Raw genomic sequence first — 20,696 nt, 5'->3', positions numbered from 1 at the left:
ATTATTATTATTATTATTATTATTATTATTATTATTATTATTATTAACCTAAATGAAGCAGATGGTGGTCACAGCCAATCAAAATATATTGGATTTGCATTGGGATTTTTTTTTTTTTTAGTTTTTGTTGCTGAAGTTTTTTTCCCATCGTCTCTAGCCAAGTTTAATTAATGGAGTCTCCAGGCTTTTCAGTAAACATTCTACAGCAAGCAAATTCTACTTTTTCTCTCTGACTGAAAAGAGGTTGGTACCACAGACAGCAGAAAGTGGCAGATGGTGTGTGTTTGTGTTTTAAAGCTATGTTGCAGAAGCAGAGGCACTGTGAACTTGAAAACATACTTTCTCCTAAAGCAGAGTAATGTCGCTAGACACCAACTCCCAGATGTTGCGAGACTCCAACTCCCATCAGCCCCAGCTAGCATGGTTGATGGTTGAAGATAATGGGATTTGTAGTCCAACAAGATTTGAAGGGCCACACATTCCCCACCCCTGCCCTACAACCTCTGAAACATTTGCGCATCTGAATGATCTTTAGTTGATTGATATTCTGCCTATTCATGGATTGCATTTAACTTAGGGTTAAAGAGGTCATAGTTGATTAATCATATGAGTTTTGTTGATTAACCAATGGATTACATTTGAATGTGGGTTATTTTTTAAAAAAGTTACTTGTAGCTGAGGTATGTGTGTGCCTTGGGAGGCATTGTTTTCAAATTGGCATTCCTTTCTGTGTGAGAGAAGTGGAAGTATGCCTCATCTCAGAGGAGGCATTCCCTCTTGCATGAGAAAAGTGGAAGAATGCCTCACTGCAGAAGAGGCATTCCCTCTTGCATGTGAGAGAGGGAGACTCCTCATCTCAGAAGAGGCATTACCCCTTGCATGTGCAAGAAGGGGGGATGACTCATCTCAGAAAAGGCATTCCCTCCTGCATGTGTAAGTGTCATGTTCGAGGATCCTGACTTCTCATCCTCAGGGGATGAGGATCCTGGGTTTTATGGATCAGGGGAAGGGCTCAGTTACAGGAGGTATCCCGAGGGTTCCACCCATTAGGAGCTAGGTCTCCAGGAAGGCCACTGGGATCAGCTCTCCACCAGAGGAAGTTGTATTGCTGTCCTCAGACTCTGGGAACTGTAGTCGTGAGGACTTACCCATCCTCCCCGTGGAGGCTGCTTGGAAGGATGCAACAGCAGAGTAGTGACTCATGCAGAGAGGCATTAAATAGCCTCCTCTGACAATGGATAATTGTGCTGTTTTTGTTGCATTGGGAGCAATTGAATGCTCAAATCTGTGCAGAAAAAGGACCACTGTGGAGGCTGGCTGGAAGGAGGCTCGCCTAGACCACCGACTCATTCAGGGGTACAACTGGGAACTACGTCAGGAATGACTGAATGATCAAACCACACCCAATACAGTGACAAGATCCAGAAGAGACAGATTGGAAGGAGGTACACCCAGAATAGTAGTTCATGGTGAACGCCTCCCTTGAGGAGGGAGTGATGCCATCAGCCCTCAAGGAGGCAGTGATAAGACCGCTCTTAAAGAAGCCCTCCTTGGATCCTCAAGTTCTGAACAACTTTCGCCCAGTCTCGAAGCTGCCATTTTTGGGCAAGGTGATTGAGCGGGTGGTGGCGGTGCAGTTGAAGGCACACTTGGAAGAAACTGATTATCTAGACCCATTTCAGTCGGGCTTCAGGCTTGGGCATGGGACAGAAACGGCCTTGGTCGCCTTGGTAGATGATATGAGGAGGGCTCTGGATAGGGGTGAATGCGCCTTCCTTGTTCTCCTCGACCTCTCAGCGGCTTTCGATACCGTTGACCACGGTATCCTCCTGGACCGCCTGGAGGGGTTGGGCATTGGGGACACCGTATTGCGGTGGTTCCGGTCCTTCCTCTCCGGCAGGTACCAGAGGGTAGCACTGGGAGAGGAGGTTTCGGACCCGTGGCCACTCACTTGTGGGGTGCCACAGGGTTCCATCCTCTCCCCGATGCTATTTAGCATCTATGTGAAGCCACTGGGGGCTATCATCAGGAGGTTTGGGGTGCGGTGTCATCAATATGCGGATGACACGCAGCTCTTCCTCTCGTTTAAATCTTCACCAAGGTTGGCCGTAGAATCCCTGTCCAAATGTCTGGAGACGGTGAGTGGCTGGATGGGGAGGAATAAGCTGAAGCTGAACCCTGCCAAGACCGAGGTACTTTTGGTGGGAGACAAGAGGAGGCTGGGGGATGTTGACCTGGTGTTGAATGGGGTACGGCTACCCTTGAAAGACCAGGTCTGCAGCCTGGGGGTCATTTTGGACTCCCAGCTGTCCATGGAGGCTCAGGTGTCAGCTGTGAGCCGGACAGCGCTGTATCAACTCCATCTGATACGGCGGCTGCGCCCCTTCCTTCCCGACCATCTGCTCCCATCGGTAGTACATGCCCTGGTCTCCTCTCGTTTAGACTACTGTAATGTGCTCTACGTGGGGTTACCCTTGAAGACGGGTCTGAAACTGCAGCTGGTACAGAACGCGGCAGCTCGCCTGATTAAAGGCAGCCGCCAGCGAGATCACATCACTCCAGTGCTGAAGGAGTTGCACTGGTTACCAGTTGTTTTCCGGGCCAAATTCAAGGTGGTGGTTTTGACCTTTAAAACCCTATATGGTTCCGGCCCAGCCTATCTTAAGGAGCGCCTCCAGCAGCACCAGACAGGCCGCTTAACAAGATCAGCCTCAGCTAGACTGGTGGGGACGAGGGAGAGGGCCTTTTCTGTGGTGGCCCCCACTCTGTGGAACTCCCTCCCTAGGGAACTCCGTCATGCCCCCTCTTTAATGAGCTTCCGTCATGCATTAAAAATGTTGTTGTTCAGGCAGGCATTTGGGGTGGGTTAGGGTATTTTAGAAAATGTTTTTATTGTAGAATTTTATTGTTTTAAACTGTTTTTATTGTATGTTGTACATCGCCCAGAGTGGCTGGGTGACCAGCCAGATGGGCGATTAATAAATTTAATAATTAATAAATAAATAAATGCAGTGAGGCAGTGGGAAGACTCCTTGAGTATTTCCAGCTGACTGGAGTCTTTTGTTAATTAGAGAATTGCTGTGATACACATTTGCCTGAATGGATTTGTCTGTGTCTGTGTGTTCATCTCCACTTAACCTCCAGGTTTTTTCAGGCTGTGTGGTTTTGAACCATTCTTCGACCCAAGAGGAAACCAATACATGTACAGCCGGATCCTGAACTGCGACTACAAGTTCGTCTCTCCTTGGTGGGATGAAGTGTCTCTCAACGCCAAGGATCTGGTGAGTTATTTTGCGTCCTACCAAAAGCGGAAGCCATTCTGCATTGATGCACGTGCCTTCCTGCATGCACACAAGAACACTTCCCCAGACATCACGTCTTCCCAGCCACCAGATCTTGCCAACACGGACTGGCAGCAGCTCTCTGGGTTTTCCAATGGGAGTCTAACCTTGCCCTGCCTGGAGAGACCAGGAACTGAACTTGGAACCTGCATGCACAGCACGGGCTCTACCACTGAGCTACGGTCCTTCTCCTGAAAAAAATATAAGATTCTAGTCCTCGTGGTTCTGAATAAAGATTGGAAGGTGCTTTAGACCAACTGCTTAATGAGAGCTTTGTATTATACTGACTGGCCCGGACTCCTGGATGGAAGCCTGTATCTTTAAGCCAAGAGCAGTATCTTGGCTGTTACAGTGGGCTTCAGTTACTCCCCTATCCATGCAGCTGTATCCAAGAGAGGGTAATGGGTGCTTATGGTCTTTCTATTAATAGGGCCATTATTTTAAGAACATAAGAAGTGCCCTGCTGGATCAGACCAAGGGTCCATCTAGTCCATAGATGGTCCATTTAGTCTATGGATGGTCCATCTAGTTCAAAGATGGTCCATCTAGTCCAGTGGTTCTCAACCTTCCTAATGCCGTGACCCTTTAATACAGTTCCTCATGTTGTGGTGACCCCCAACCATAAAATTATTTTCGTTGCTACTTCATAACTGTAATTTTGCTACTGTTATGAATCGTAATGTAAATATCTGATATGCAGGATGTATTTTCATTGTTACAAATTGAACATAATTAAAGCATAGTGATTAATCACAAAAACAATATGTAATTATATATTGTGAAATATTTATTTCTAATTACAAATAACTGAAATTTTGTCTTGAAGCATGGTGTAGCATGGGTAACAGTCTTAATATAACAACCCCAAATTGGGACTGGAGTATTGGACTGGAGAGGAGCAGACAGCATCTACAACTTACATAACCCATCAGATCAGACATGAACTCAGCTGGTGGAATTCAAGATGGTCAGAAAATAAGACACTTGGGTCGGGAAGTCCAAGAGCCTCCTCCTTGATTAGGTATCTCCCCGCTTGATTAGGGATCTCGGCAGGATGAAAGACATCCTCTGTGGTGAAAGAGACTCACCTTCTATCTAGGCCACTTTCCCCAACCTGCTGCCTTCCTGATGTGCTGAACAACAACTCCTAGCATCCCCAGCCTGTTCAGTTGGCCAAGCTGGCTGGGGATGATGGGAGATGCTGTGCAACACATTGGGAAGGCACCAGATTGGGGAAGGCTAAGCACCTCATCATATTCTCAACACATGGAAAAAGAGACTTTGATTGTTTCTTTATTATTTATTTCATAGATTTATTTATCGCTTATCATATTTTTAAAAAATGTCTCTGAGTAGTTAAAGATGTCAGGAGTGGGGGCTTTGGAGAAAGGAGGTGGGGCTTCAGGAGAGAGTGAGCCCACCCCAACATCATCCTGCCCCCAGAGGTTGTCCCAGGAGGCAAACCGGCCCATGGGGCCAGAACAGTTCCCCATCCCTGGACCAGAGTTCATTCCAACTCTGATGGTATGATTTTATCCCTCTGCATCTTTATGTTTTCCTCCTGGTCTTTTCCTTTTCCTTCTCCCTTACTCCCTCACCCCACATCTTGCCATTTGCTTTCTGTCATTGCTCCCTTAAAAAACTGAAAGTTACTATAAAACTTTATAAACTAAAACACACACAGCAGTTGGAGGCAGATGGTCTGATCTCTGGCGCACAACCCACCAGGGCGTTCCCCTGTGTGTGCCCCACACTGAAAGCACTTGCCCTTTCAATGGGGCTTGTGCAGGAGCATGTCTTGGTGGGTCAGGTCCCATGTTAGCATGAATTTGGTAGCAGGAAGAATTATGTTTGGATTTTCTGCTTCAGGCACCCAAATACCTTGGTCCTGCCCAGGAAGTGAGCCCCGCTGTCAGTTCAATAGGGACTTACTCTCAAGTAAGCTTACTCCCACATAAGCACACATTTAATTGCAGCCTTAATGACACCCATAGCCCACTCACCCCATTTGACTGCCTCTCCAGTGTTCCCTTCCAACAGGGCCATTTTGCACATGCCCAAGACCTTTGCACATGCTCAAGAGGCCCACTCTGCATCTCTTCACAGCTGCAACTCTGCACACGCTCAGAGACACCGTTCCTCTCTTTACGTAAAAGGCCAAGACAGGGGCGGGAAGCCAGGCAATAACTTCAAAATCCACAGCTGGGCAATTGGGCAACTCTGGATAAAATCCAACTAAAGCCCTTCTTAGAGCAGACCCATTAAAATGAACCGGACTGAAAACCGTCATGACTACCTTGGGGTTGGACTCGATGGCCTTATAGGACCCTTCCTACCTGACTATTCTATGATTCTATGAACGTCAGTCCCATTCATTTCAATGCGTCTACCTTAAGTAGGGCTTTAGTTGGATTTTACCCAAAGATATTGGGCTTCTTTTGACGGTTAACCTCGAAGGGTTGGCTCAAGACCGACCTCCTCATCCTCATCCCCATCCCTATCCTCTCTCGCCTCCTGGGTAGGCCCGTCTCCGGAACTCTTCACATGGTCGGAGGCAAGCCCTGGGCCTGTTAGGGAGCCTACCCACGAAGCCTGCCACGAAACCCCGCCGGTCCCGTCCAGCGCCTGGCGCCCCTCCAAGCTCACCCCGGAGCAGCGGGGCACAACAGCGACGCCTTTGTGTAGCGAAGAGACGAGAGCGAGGCGAGACGGGAGCGGGGTGAGGAGGGAGAGAGAAGCCGGCGGGGGCGGGCAGAAAAGCCCCCTCGGGGGCGGCAGCTCGCCGTCGGCCCGACGCCTCCTCCACTCACCATCGGAGCTGAGCGTATCGTAAGCGTCGCGCTGGTGAGACGCGCGGCGCGACCCGTCGGAGCCGCCGGGCTCGCTGTAACCCACCCAGCTGAGCCCTTCCAAGTTGTCGTAGTGATGGTCTAAGGCGACCCCTGTGAAAGGGTCGTTCGACCCCCAAAGGGGTTGCGACCCACAGGTTGAGAACCGCTGGTCTAGTCCATCAGACCAAGGGTCCATCTAGTCCATGGGTGTTTATGGTCTTTCTATTAAAGGGGCCAGTCCTCAAAGCCAACATGGACTTGTCAAGAACAAATCCTGCCAGATGAATCTGATCTCATTTTTGGATCAGGTCACCTCCCTTGTGGACCGTGGGAATGCTGTGGACATCATATACCTCGACTTCAGCAAAGCTTTCGACAAAGTGCCCCATGATCTCCTGACTAGCAAACTAGCTCCAAGTGGGCGAGATGAAACAACGATCCGGTGGATCCACAGTTGGCTACAGAATCGGACTCAAAGAGTGCTTCTCAATGGGATCTTCTCCAACTGGGAAGAGGGAACGAGCGGGGTACCACAGGGCTCAGCCCAGTGCTCTCCAACATTTTTATTAATGACTTGGAGGAGGAGGTGCAGGGAAAGCTAATCAAATTTGCAGAAGACACAAAATTGGGCGGGATAGCTAATACCTTGGAAGAGAGAAACAAAAGTCAAAGTGATCTTGACAGACTGGAGCGCTGGGCAGAAAACAACAGAATGACATTGAATAGGGATCAATGCCAAGTTCTGCACCTAGGAAAAAGAAACCAAATGCACAGTTCCAAGACGGGGGATACTTGGCTCAACAAGACTACAAGCGGAAAAGATCTTGGAATTGTTGTCGATATGAGCCAACAATGTGATGTGGCTGCAAAAAAGGCAAATGCTATTTTGGGCTGCATTAATAGAAGCATGCCCCTTCATGGATCACTGCCTTGTTGTGGCGAAGGGGCTTGCGTAACTCAGTGAAGCCATAAGCTATGCCGTGCAGGGCCACCCAAGACGGACAGGTCATGGCAGAGAGTTCTGACAAAATGTGGTCCACTGGAGAAGGAAATGGCAACCCACTCCAGTATTCTTGCCAAGAAAACCTCATGGAACGTATCACAAGGCTAAAAGATATGACGCCGGAAGATGAGCCCCTCAGGTCGGAAGGTGTCCAATATGCTACTGGGGAAGAGCAGAGGGTATTTCCAAGTAGCGCCAGAAAGAGTGAAGCGGCTGGGCCAAACCCGAAAGGACACTCAGCTGTGGATGTGTCTGGCGGTGAAAAGAAAATCCGATGCTGTAAAGAACAATATTGTTTAGGAACCTGGAATGTCAGATCAGTGAATCAAGGTAAGCTGGAGGTGGTCAAACATGAGATGGCAAGATTGAACGTCGACATCTTGGGAATCCATCCCAAAGAAAAAGAAATGCAAGAAAGCAAAGTGGCTGTCTGATGAGGCTTTACAAGTAGCTCACGAAAGAAGGGAAGCGAAAAGCAAGGGAGAAAGGGGAAGATATACCCAACTGAACGCAGAGTTCCAGAGAATAGCAAGGAGAGACAAGAAGGCCTTCTTAAATGAACAATGCAAAGAAATCGAGGAAAACAACAGAATGGGAAAGACTAGAGATCTCTTCAAGAAAATTGGAGATCTCAAGGGAACGTTTTGTGCAAAGACGGGCATGATAAAGGACAAAGAAGGCAGGGACCTAACAAAAGCTGATGAGATTAAGAAGAGGTGGCAAGAATACACAGAAGAACTATACAGGAAAGAGCTGAATGTCCCTGATAGCCATGATAGTGCGGTCATTGAACTTGAGCCGGACATCCTCGAGAGTGAAGTCAAGTGGGCCTTAGGAAGCATTAGTAACAACAAAGCTAGCGGAGATGACAGTATTCCAGCCGAACTATTTAAAATCCTAAAAGATGATGCTGTTAAAGTGCTGCATTCAATATGTCAACAAATCTGGAACACTCAACAGTGGCCACAAGACTGGAAAAGGTCAGTTTACATTCCAATTCCAAAGAAGGGCAACGCCAAAGAGTGTTCAAACTACCGCACAATTGCGCTCATTTCACATGCCAGCAAGGTGATGCTCAAAATCCTACAAGCTAGGCTTCAGCAGTATGCGAACCGAGAACTACCGGAAGTACAAGCTGGGTTTCGAAGAGGCAGAGGAACTAGAGATCAAATCGCCAACATTCGCTGCATCATGGAGAAAGCAAGAGAATTCCAGAAAAACGTCTATTTCTGCTTCATTGACTACGCTAAAGCCTTTGATTGTGTGGATCACAACAAACTGTGGCAAATTCTGAAAGAGATGGGAGTACCAGACCACCTTACCTGTCTCCTGAGAAACCTGTACGAGGGTCAAGAAGCAACAGTAAGAACCAGACATGGAACAACCGAGTGGTTCAAAATTGGGAAAGGAGTACGACAAGGCTGCATATTGTCACCCTGCTTATTTAACTTATATGCAGAGTACATCATGAGAAATGCCGGGTTGGATGAATCAGAGGTCGGAATTAAGATTGCTGGGAGAATTATCAACAACCTCCGATATGCAGACGATACCACCCTAATGGCAGAAAGCGAAGAGGATCTCAAGAGCCTCTTGTTGAGGGTGAAAGAGGAGAGTGCAAAAGCTGGTTTGAAACTCAACATTAAAAAAACGAAGATCATGGCATCTGGCCCCCTCACTTCCTGGCATATAGAAGGGGAAGAAATGGAAGCAGTGACAGATTTTACTTTCTTGGGCTCCAAGATCACCGCAGACGGTGACTGTAGCCATGAAATTAAAAGACGCTTGCTCCTTGGGAGGAAAGCTATGGCCAACCTAGACAGCATAGTAAGAAGCAGAGACATCACCTTGCCGACAAAGGTCCGTCTAATCAAAGCTATGGTTTTCCCAGTAGTAATGTATGGCTGTGAGAGCTGGACTATAAGGAAGGCTGAGCGCCGAAGAATTGATGCTTTCGAACTGTGGTGCTGGAGAAGACTCTTACGAGTCCCCTGGACTGCAAGGAGGTCAAATCAGTCCATCCTAAAGGAAATCAACCCTGAGTGCTCATTGGAAGGACAGATACTGAAGCTGAAGCTGAAATATTTTGGCCACCTAATGCGAAGAGAAAACTCCCTGGAAAAGACCCTGATGCTGGGAAAGACTGAAGGCAAAAGGAGAAGGGGACGGCAGAGGATGAGATGGCTAGATAGCATCACGGATGCAATGAATATGAACTTGAGCACGCTCCGGGAGAGAGCGCAGGACAGGAAGGCCTGGCGTGCTATGGTCCATGGGGTCACGAAGAGTCGGACACGACTGAACGACTGAACAACAACAACAATAGAAGCATGGCTTCCAAATCCCGGGAAGTACTAGTCCCCCTCTACTCAGCACTGGTTAGGCCTCATCTGGAGTACTGTGTCCAGTTCTGGGCACCACACTTTAAGAAGGATGCAGACAAACTGGAGAGGGTTCAGTGGAGGGCAATGAAGATGATCAGGGAACTGGAAACAAAGCCCTGTGAAGAGAGACTGAAAGAACTGGGCATGTTTGGCCTTGAGAAGAGAAGACTGAAGGGAGATAGGATAGTGCTCTTCAAGGACTTGAAAGGTTGTCACAGAGAGGAAGGCCAGGATCTCTTCTCCATCATCCCAGCTTGCAGGACATGGAATCATGGGCTCAAGTTCCAGAAAGCCACATTCCAGCTGAACATCAGGAAAAACTTCCTGCCTGTTAGAGCAATACGACAGTGGAGCCCATTATGGAGGGAGGCGGTGGGCTCTCGCACACTGGAGGCATTCAAGACGAGGCTGGACAGCCGCCTGTCAAAGATGCTGTGACTTGGATTCCTGCGTTGAGCAGGGGGTTGGACTTAGGGATGTACGAAAGTGACTTACCTGTTTGTGGATGTGATTCGTGGGGGGGGGAGGCTCTCCGTCCCTCCCCCCGGAATCCTCGATGGGGGGGGGGGAGGCGATCCGGTCCTCCCCCCTGGAATCCTGCCCAGCTGGCTCCGCTCCACAGCAGCTCCGCGGAGCAGCCGGCCAGGGCCATCCGCAGCCGGAGTTCCGGCCGTGGACGGGCTGCTGCGGACGCAAATGGCAGCTGCCGTAGCGGCCGCCATTTGCGTCCAGCCAGGCTGCCGTGATAGGCTACGTAAGTATTTACATAGCCTATCACGCCAAGCCAAAAAAAAAAAAAGCGTGCGCAAATGGCAGCGGCTATGGAGGCCATCATTTGCATTCCCTATTTTTTGCCATTCTAGCCTATGTAAATATTTACGTAGGCTATTACGGCGAAAAAAAGAGGAACGCAAATAGCGTAGTGGGCATTATTTCCGTTCCTTTTTTTTTCGCCGTAATAGCCTACGTAAATATTTACGTAGGCTAGAACAGAGGAAAAAAAAGGATCGCAAATGGCTCCCACTACGCTATTTGAGTTCCCCCTTTTTTTCCGCCGTAATAGCCTACGTAAATATTTACGTGGGATAAAATGGTGAAAAATAGGGAACGCAAATGGCGGCCGCTGTAGCCACTGCCATTTTCCTAAGCTGGGTTTTTTTTTGGGGGGGGGTTATCCGTGATAGGCTATGTAAATACTTATGTAGCCTATCACAGCTGCAAGGACGCCAATGGCGTCCACAGCAGCTTGGCCGCGGCTAGCCAGGAGACCAGCTGCCGGAGCCGCCGCCGCTGCCGCATCCGCCCCAGGTAAGTTCCGTCCCGAGGGGATTCCGTGGGGGGTGGGGGGGCAGGAGGCCGTTCCACCACGGATTCCAGGGGGTCAGATTCTAAAGAATCCGGCCTCCCTGGAATCCGTGGCGGAATTCTCTGCCATCCCTAGTTGGACTCGATGGCCTTGTAGGCCCCTTCCAACCCTACTATTCTATGATTCTATGATTTTAAGAACATAAGAGCCCTGCTGGATCAGACCCAGGGTCCATCTAGTCCAGCAATCTGTTCACACAGTGGCCAACCAGCTGTCGACCAGGAACCCACAAGCAGGGCATGAGCACAACAGCACCCTCCCACCCATGTTCCCCAGTTTTGCTTCTCCCTGGGCTAGGCTAAATAGATGGGAGTTGCTTGCAATCAGGGCTGCCTCTCCAGATAAGCCTCAGAGGCTGGGAGCCCTATGTGGGAATTGTCTGTGCCAAAGTTATAGTAGAAAATGGGGGAGTCATCCATCAGGGCAACCAAGGCTGCTTCAGTCCCATAACCACGTCGAAGAGTGTTAACAGCCCCCGGACCACCCGAAAGAGCTCCGCTGGATGGCTACTTGAGGATGCAATGGAGGCAGCAAAGTAAGCCTCTTTGCTGCCCACACCACCACACAGAAAACATGATTATGCGCTCTAGAGCATGCTCAGTCATCTTCACTCAAGTCTTGCGCCTTTTGTGTTCTAGCCAATGTCCAGCCTGTTTCATTGACCATAGCTCCCTAATATACCAGGGAGCAGAGCGGGCTCCACAGTGCCAGAGAGGACGCTCAGGTGGCCCTCCGTATCTCACTGTTGGACAGCTTTCTCCAAAAGTATTTCATCTCAAATTCTCCTATACAGAGCATAGCTACTTCTGGTCCCATTGTAGAACCCACGGCTACTCCTTTTCTTTGCCAGTACAATTTATGATTAAAGGAAAAATCATTCTTCTGAAGTGTGATCTCAGCCAACGAAGAAATGAAATGTGTGGGAGGATGCCTATGTGTTCTTCTATCTAATGTCTTTTTTTTATAATCAACACTGCCTGGTCCTGAGGACTGTTCGTATACAAAGACCTCATATCCATGGTCACCAGAATATCATTTGGATCTACATTAGTAAATTGCCCCAATTTGCTAATAGAATCAGAGGAATCATGTATACATGAATGTGTTTGTGGTATGAAAAGCTTCAAAAAAAAAATTGGTATCCTGGGAAAGTGGTTCCAAAACTGTATTGCCTGATACAACAGGACATCCTGGAGGTGGGTTAATATCCGTATGGTTCTTGGGCAAAATATAAAATACAAGTATCCTGGGTTGCAAGTTATGTCGAGAAACACTGTTCAGATAATGAAATATAACCCGATGCTAAACCCTCTTCCAAAATGCTCCCTGTCTCTGACTGTATCACTGAAGCGGGATCATTGTAGCATGAGCACTAATGTGCCTTAGTGCAAATCCCCCCACCCCCCACCCAAGTGAAAAAATGGTCCGGAAGACCATAGAATCCGCATGACTTCGAAAAACCTGGTCTGCTAAGGAATCCATCAGTAAAAATCCAAACTCATTTGAATCCGTCGCAGGTTTTTCTGACACCCCTACTCAGAGGTTGCTTTAGTGTGTGCTTTGTTTCCGCCCTTGCCCTTTTGCCAGATCTTGTTTTATTTCGTATCTGCTGGTTCCTGGCCAAACCCCAAGGAGGGGTGGAGTATTAGATGCCCCCCAAATCATAATTCTGATGTTTGTTTTCAGCAACAGCAGCAGCAACTGTTCCGTCCACCCGGCTCCCAGTTTGCACCCTCCACAATGCCCTGGGGTTGGCACAGTTCCTTCCTGGGCATCCTGAGAAGAGAGAGGGAAATGGAAGCCCCCCACCCACCCACCCCACCCCACAAAATCAAATGGGGAGAAAACCCAGAGAGAATTCTGCCAAGCGGCATCTTTTTCTTGGGGGTGAAAAAGAGAAAAACCCCAGACATTTTCTGAGAAAAAATGACTTCTGAGAAAAGTAGCCATGTGTCCTCTTTTGCAGAGGACAGTCCTCTGTTTGAAGGGGTGCCAGAGGACCGTTCACTGTTCTGAAAGGCTGTCCAGTCCAAGTCCAGTTTATAGATAAAGGCCCATTGGAAGGGCGAGCTGGGCCTTGAAGCCGCCCATCCACAGCAAAGGCACAACTGGTCTCCTGGCTCCAAACTTTCCCCACCAGGATGAGATGTGTTTGTATTTAAATTTATTTATTTATTTATTTATTATTAAATTTATTAATCGCCCATCTGGCTGGTCACCCAGCCACTCTGGGCGATGTACAACACACAATAAAACAGTTTAAAACAATAAAATTCTACAGTAAAAACATTTTCTAAAATACCCTAACCCACCCCAAATGCCTGCCTGAACAGCCATGTTTTTAATGCACGACGGAAGCTCATTAAAGAGGGGGCATGGCGGAGTTCCCTAGGGAGGGAGTTCCACAGAGTGGGGGCCACCACAGAGAAGGCCCTCTCCCTCGTCCCCACCAGTCTAGCTGTCCTGGCTGATGGGACAGAGAGGAGGCCATCCGAGGCTGATTTTGTTAAGCGGCCTGTCTGGTGTTGCTGGAGGCGCTCCTTGAGCTGGGCTGGGCCGGAACCATATAGGGTTTTAAAGGTCAAAACCAACACCTTGAATTTGGCCCGGAAAACAACTGGTAACCAGTGCAACTCCTTCAGCACTGGAGTGATGTGATCTCGCCGGCGGCTGCCTTTAATCAGGCGAGCCGCCGCGTTCTGTACCAGCTGCAGCTTCCGAACCGTCTTCAAGGGTAACCCCACGTAGAGTGCATTACAGTAGTCTAGACGAGAGGAGACCAGGGCATGTACTACCGATGGGAGCAGATGGTCGGGAAGGGATAATTGGGAAGTTATCACTGTCTCTAAATTTGCATCTATGCATATACATTAGCATCTGCACTGTTGATGCACAGCGGTCCTCTTTTTTGCTCTCTTTGGGGGTGATGCATGTCCTCTTTTGGTTCCCAAGTAGCCACCCTAGCTCTGCTCCAGCTTGAAGAGTAACCCTCACACCCAGCCACCCTGGCTGAATCCCAGTTGAACCACTTGAGGCTAAAGCCTCCCAGCGGTGTCCAAATTAAATCTGTGCCTCTCCCTCTAGCTGGAGGCCGGAGAGACGTTTCTCCAGCCACGGAGCCCATTTTGGTCATCCAGAAGTTGCCCATTCGTGGCCGCTCAGCCTCGTCACGCTGTTCCATGTCCGGCCCTTGCAGGTTCAGAAATTGATTGTTTTGGATCCCCGGAAGAAGCTGATGGTGCAACAGACGCTGGAGCACCCTTGGGTCACCGGCAAAGCTGCCAAGTTTGCTTACATGGACAGCGCGCAGAAGAAACTGCAGGAGTTCAACGCCCGGCAGAAGCTGAAGGTAATGGCTGAAAGGGATGTGCGGCAGGGCTGGAGCTGGGGAGGGCATGCATGCTCCGATTCTGAAAACCAAGCCTGTGTCAGGGTTCTGTTGCTGAGTAAGAACTGGGAGCCAGAATTCAGAGCTGGGGTGGGGAAGCCAAAGCCAGGGAACACTATAATTGCCCAGGCAAAGCTGCACCCCTTTTGCCTTTGTTCCACCCCTTGCTTTGGCCACACCCATTTACCTTTGGCCACACCCACCACTGGAATAGGACCTCTACGAGCTTGTCCAAAATGGAATTCAGCCCATGGGCTGAAAGAGGTTCCTCCCCTCTGCTTTACAGCCACTTCTTGTTGAAGAAGGCTAATGGCATTATATTATTGTTATTATTATTACTATTACTCCATTTATATCCCAATTTCTCCTCTTGCAAGGCACTCAAGGTGGCTCACATAGTCCTCCTCCTCTTAGTATTAATAATAACAATTATAATATAATAACAGTGATATAGTCCTCCTCCTCTTATAATTATAACAATTAATTAATTGTTAATTAATTGTTAACAATTATAATTGTTATAATTAATTGTTCATTAATTAACAGTTAAATAATTAATTAAATAATTAATTAATTAACGGTTAAATAATTAATTAACAGTTAAATAATTAACAATTATAATTAATTGTTAATTAATTGTTAACAATTATAACAATTAATTATAACAATTAATTAACAATTGATTAATCAACAGTTAATTAATTATAATTAATTAACAATTAATTGATATAGTCCTCCTCCTCTTATAATTATAACAATTAATTAATCAATTTATTATATTATAATTATAACAATTATAATATAATAACATTGATATGAGCTGTTTTATAAGCTACATTACTTCTTCCTTTTTAGGCCAATTTAGAGCAGGATTAAGGAAGCTGGTGCCATCCAGACTACAACTCCCATCTTCCCTGACCATTGGTTATGCTGTCTGGGGCTGATGGGAGCTGGAATGCAACTCTATGGCTTCCATATGCTGGACTCAGAACTTGAAAGTTTTGAGTGTCTTTATATGGGCACAGGATCAGGTCTCTTCAGGAGACTCTCCACTGTGTCTTTCCGAGAGTCTCTGTTCTGGATTTGGACATCCAGATCAGGAGTCTTGCTCTGAACAGTGACTCCTGCTATGTTCAACCAAGCAGGAACATTCCCATTCAAAGTGCCCACCAGCCAGCCATAATGTAAGTCAGCCTTTCCCAACCTGGGGCCCTCCAGATGTTGAATTTTGACTCCCATCCGCTGCAGCCAGCATGGCCAATGGCCAGGAATGTTTGCAGTTCTCTTCCAGAACATCTGGAGGGCACCAGGTTGAGGGAGGCTGCTGTGAAGAACTCAGGCAAGGAATTCCACCCTCCCCACCTGACACCTTTTCCATTTTTCTGTTTTAACTGGCACTCAACATCCTGTGACTACTGAACCAGCTTTTTTGGATTTTTGCCCCCTTAGGGTTTTTTTTTTTTCATTCGTCTGCAAACCTTGGCATGCAGATGTCTCCCTCCTGTTTCTCGGTGCTGCTGCTTTGGCTCCATTCCCATTGGCACTCAACCACCCAAGTTTGCAATTAGAGGGAGCGAAATTAATGAAAATGAGAAATACATATTTTAACAAATGTCCCGTCTTCTCAATTTGCTTCACACAGGCTGCGATGAAGGCCGTGGTGGCCTCCAGCCGTCTCGGCAACCATGGCCACCACAACAGTTCCAGAAATGGGCGTCACCAGGCTGCCTCCAAAGAACCATGCTTGGTTCAGGGAGCAGAGAGCACTCCAGTCCCTGAAGATGAACTTTACAAGAAGAAACCCTCCAGGTCCAGCATGTGAGACGCCTGCGCAAGGGCTCCTTCGGCCAAGGTGGAAAAGCTCGACAGCTTCCAAAACAAGAGTCCTTTTACCCCGGCAGTGATGCTCAACGGCTCCAGCTGCAAAAGTTAACCCCTCTAAAGATGGGTGCTTTGCTCTTTCCAGAGGCTGAGTCTATCCTCACCAGAGGTAGGTGAAATAATAATCATAATACTGAAAGCCACCTGCCGGATTGAGAGAGCATTCAGACGAAGGAGCAACCTATATTGAAAGCTAGCTGACGATGTTACAAGGAAGCAATGTTGTAGTGTGTAGCTTTGCTTACAAAGACTCCTGCGTGTTGAAGAGCAGTTTGTCCCGCTCCACAGAGTAATCCTCCCCTCTTTAAAGTCGTCTTTCCAGAACATTTAAGAAAGGAAAAACAAAACCCCACACTTGGTAGCTAAGGAAACAGTTAGCAAAACTGTTTCTTGTTTGAAAATCCCGTGCTGGTAGTCCCATGAAGAAGGAAGGCAGAGCCATTTAAGAAATCTGAATACAACCATTGCACGACATCAAAAGCATTTTCTACCAGGTCAGATCCTTGGTTCATCTACCCCAGTGCTGTCTGTTCTGAGTGGCTTTCCGGGCTCTCCCACAGGAAAGGGTCCATTCCCTGAATGTAGCCTTAGCTTTAGATCCTGTCTATTCTGGAGGTATGAGTTGCTACTCCATGAACACAGTCATTTCCAAGCTCTTTCTGCCCCTGAGAGACCACTAGCATGCCAGAAGGAATAAATTAATTAACAACAGTCTCCTGGGAGTCCCAAAATTCCTCCACCTTCCCCGCATCAAAAACCAGAGGACATTGCCTGCTGCTTCTCTGAATGATCCCCTGCTCAGGCCATGCCTTGTCTCCTTCCAAGGGCAGGTGGATTCCACCATGCCTGTGCACCAGATGCAATGATCCTTCCATCGCTTCCATGGCGGGGACACAGCGAAATGACCTGAGAGAAGGCTCCCTGTTGTATCTTTGCGTGAAGAATGGCTCCTTCCGATCAGATAACTCCATTCCGTCTCTACACTGGATGTCGCTGGAGCATTCAAGTCAAGATGGAGCAACATTATCCATCTTCTCTGCCTGACTCTGGCACCTCCCTTTGCGAGGAGGGGAGCTGCAGGTGGGAAGAGTGCCTCTGGTTTTGTGATCAGAGGCTTGACATATGCTGCACTAGACAGTACGGGTCCTGTCATGGGGCACTCATGTCTTCACTTGTCTACACAATGCCCAATTTATGGTTTTGAGCACATGTGGGGAAAGGAAAGGAGCCTACCTGTAGTTTTGGAGGCAGAGTGGGGGAGAGCTTTTGAGATGCAAGGGACCAATCAAGCTTCTTTCTCCATAGCTTTGCCCATCTGCATAGCTGTGGAGAACTTGGGGTGGCCAGATGCAAAGATGGACAATCCTGTCCTTTTTTGCATCTGGCCACCCCAAGTCCAACCCCCTGCTCTATACAAGAAACCCAGAACTCCCCAAGAAATGGCTACCGGGCCTCCATTTGAAGAATGTCCAGCCAAGAAGAGCCCACCTCCTCCCAAAAGGCAAAATCCAATGCAAGTCCTACTTAGAGTAGACCTATTGAAATAAATGGAACTTAAGTTAGTCATGACTAACATAAGTCCCGTACATTTCAATGGATTTACTCTAAGTAGGACTCATGTTGGATTTTGCCCTAGATAATTGGTTCCATGGTCAAATCACTCTTTCCCTCAAGATATCCCTCCTCATGTTCAACTGAAATCTGCCCTTAAGATCATAAGAACATCAGAAGAGCCCTGCTGGATCAGACCCAGGGTCCATCTAGTCCAGCATTCTGTTCACAGAGAGGCCAGCCAGCTGTCAACTGGGAACCCGCACGCAGGGCAGGAGTGAAACAGCACCCTCCCGCCCATGTTCCCCAGCAACTGGTGCACCTAGGCTCACTGCCTCTGCTACTGGAGGTAACACATAGCCATCAGGACTAGTAGCCAGTGATAGCCTTTTCCTCCAGGAATGTGTCCAACCCCCTTTTAAAGCCATCCAAATGGGTGGTCATCACGACATCCTGTGGTAGCGAGTTCCACAGTTTAACTCTGTGCTGTGTGAAGAAGCCCTTCCTCTTGTCTGTCCTGAACCTTCCACCAATCAGCTTCATGGGAGGATCCCGTTGGGTTCTAGTATTTCGAAAGGGAGAAAAATGTCTCCCTATCTGCATTAGATAGATAGATAGATAGATAGATAGATAGATAGATAGATAGATAGATAGATAGATGGATGGATGGATGGATGATCGATAGATAGATAGATAGATAGATAGATAGATAGATAGATAGACGATCGATAGATAGATAGATAGATAGATAGATAGATAGATGGATGATCGATAGATAGATAGATAGATAGATAGATGATCGATAGATAGATAGATAGATGGATGATCGATAGATAGATAGATAGATAGATGGATGATCGATAGATAGATAGATAGATAGATAGATAGATAGATGATCGATAGATAGATAGATAGATAGATAGATGATCGATAGATAGATAGATAGATAGATAGATAGATAGATAGATAGATAGACAGACAGGAAGGAAGGGAGAAAGAAAGAAAGAAAGAAAGAAAGAAAGAAAGAAAGAAAGAAAGAAACTTTATTACGGTCAAAGACCAGCCCAAAAAAGGGACATTAAAATTATCTGCCATATATCCCCAATCAAGTTAATAGACACTTCAACGTAGTGTAGTACCAATGTAACGCATATCAGCCATACTGGGTGGATGGCATTACTCCCCAGACTTTGTCTTTCACCCAGCTAGGTAAGTCCGACCTCCCTCAGCATCCTTCTTCGAACACCTATCACGGCTGCAAAAAATTTGGCGACACTATATGTAAATGTCGAATTAGTGTCAGACAGCAATATGGAGGCATATCGTTGTCCTGTACGTCCCGGAAAGCGATTCATCAGTGGGGAGATGAGTGCGGCACGAATATCTCTATAAGGTATACACCACAGCAAAACGTGCTCTGTAGTTTCTATCTGTTGCATGCCACAGGGGCAGAGGCGGTCTGACCAGGGAATCTTTTTGTACCGTCCCTTCAAAACTGCTGAGGGGAGTCCATTTAGGCAGGCCAAGGTAAATGCCCTTCTATGTTTATGCAGTTCCAGGTGTTCCAGATAGGGTGCAGCTGTTACGATGTATCTGTAGTCCTCCCTGAGATAGAATTCTGGGGCACTATTGAGGTCACTTTGTCTCTCAATATCTGCAACGCGCTGCTTGATAGTCTCCATTGCCTGTTCAAAACCCGTATTTAATAAAGTCCACAAGGGAAGCCCCAAGAAAGCTATTTTCTGTTCAGTTGACTGAATCTAATTGGATTTAAAATCGTCTTGCAAAATTAGTGGGGCAAGGCCAGTAGGAAAATATGACAGTCTAAGCCGGTACACAAGAATAGCCACCCAGACCCTAGCTTCAATTTTGATCTGGCCAGTCTCTAATCTTATCTTTGCATTGGAGACATCCCTAGGGACACCCAGTATTGCCCTCAAAAATTTTGATTGCACACGTACTAATGCTTGGGTATTGGGGAAAGGCCCCAATTAAGAGCCGTACAATAATTGCGCTAGTACTTTTGCTTGGTATAATTGGAGGGCTAAAGGGATATAGTGGTCGCCTTTCGCTCTCATAAATTGTGCTATTGCTGACGAGCTTCTCTGTGCGTTTAACGCCACATATTCGCCGTGAGCCTTCCTGGAACCGTTTGCTTGAAAGACTACCCCTAAATATTTGAATTGGGAGACCTGCTCAATCTTGTGCTGGTTTATCATCCATGATCTAATTTTTGGTCTTTTTTGCAAAGGTCATGACTTTTGTTTTTTGATAGTTGATCATCAGATCTTCTTCCTCACAGTATTCAGTCAACTTCCGCAATGCTCTTGTAAGCCCAATTGGAGTCCTTGAGATAATAGCTGCATCATCTGCGTATAGTAAAATAGTTATATGCCTCCCCGCAATTTGTGGGGGATGAAAATCAGTATGGTTTAACTGGTCTACCATTGAATTGATGTAGAAGTTGAACAAGAGTGAGGCAAGAATGCAGCCTCGCTTAACCCCTTTTTGTGTTGGAACAGCCTTTGTAAGGTGGCCGTGAGCACTACATCTGACCTTAAGGGAGGTGTCCCTATACAGAGTCTGAATGGGTAGGAGCAGGTGCCTATCAATGTTAGAGGTCTCTAATTTCTTCCATAGTTTAACCCTCGAGATAGAGTCAAAATCTGCCTTAAGATCTATAAAGGCTACATAGAGCAAGGTGACCTTGTTTGAGCTGTATCTCTCGATGAGATGCTGTAGCACCAAGCATTGATCTATGGTAGAGCGACCCTCCCTGAAGCCTGCCTGCTCCTCCGCCAATATGTTCCAGCCAGTCTTTAAGCTTCTTATATAAATGCCTGGCGTATAATTTACCAATAATACTTAGTAAACTGATGGTCCTGTAATTTGTGGGATCGTCTCTCTTTCCCTTCTTGAATATAGGAACAATAATGGCAGAGCCCCAATCT

The 20,696-nt window shown here is 47.3% G+C and overlaps 1 pseudogene; it reads left to right on the top strand.

Moving 5' to 3' along the window:
- LOC146333985 (calcium/calmodulin-dependent protein kinase type IV-like) overlaps positions 1–16,246 on the top strand; it is a 56,000-nt pseudogene extending 39,754 nt beyond the window's left edge.
- The last annotated feature ends 4,450 nt before the right edge of the window (positions 16,247–20,696 follow it).

Source organism: Heloderma suspectum, chromosome W (assembly GCF_057233095.1).
Source record: "Heloderma suspectum isolate Gila_16-S chromosome W, 16-S_ref, whole genome shotgun sequence".
Taxonomy (NCBI): Eukaryota; Metazoa; Chordata; class Lepidosauria; order Squamata; family Helodermatidae; genus Heloderma; species Heloderma suspectum.
The sequence above is the reverse complement of the archived record's forward strand: the minus strand, read 5'-3'. Positions and strand labels throughout refer to the sequence as shown.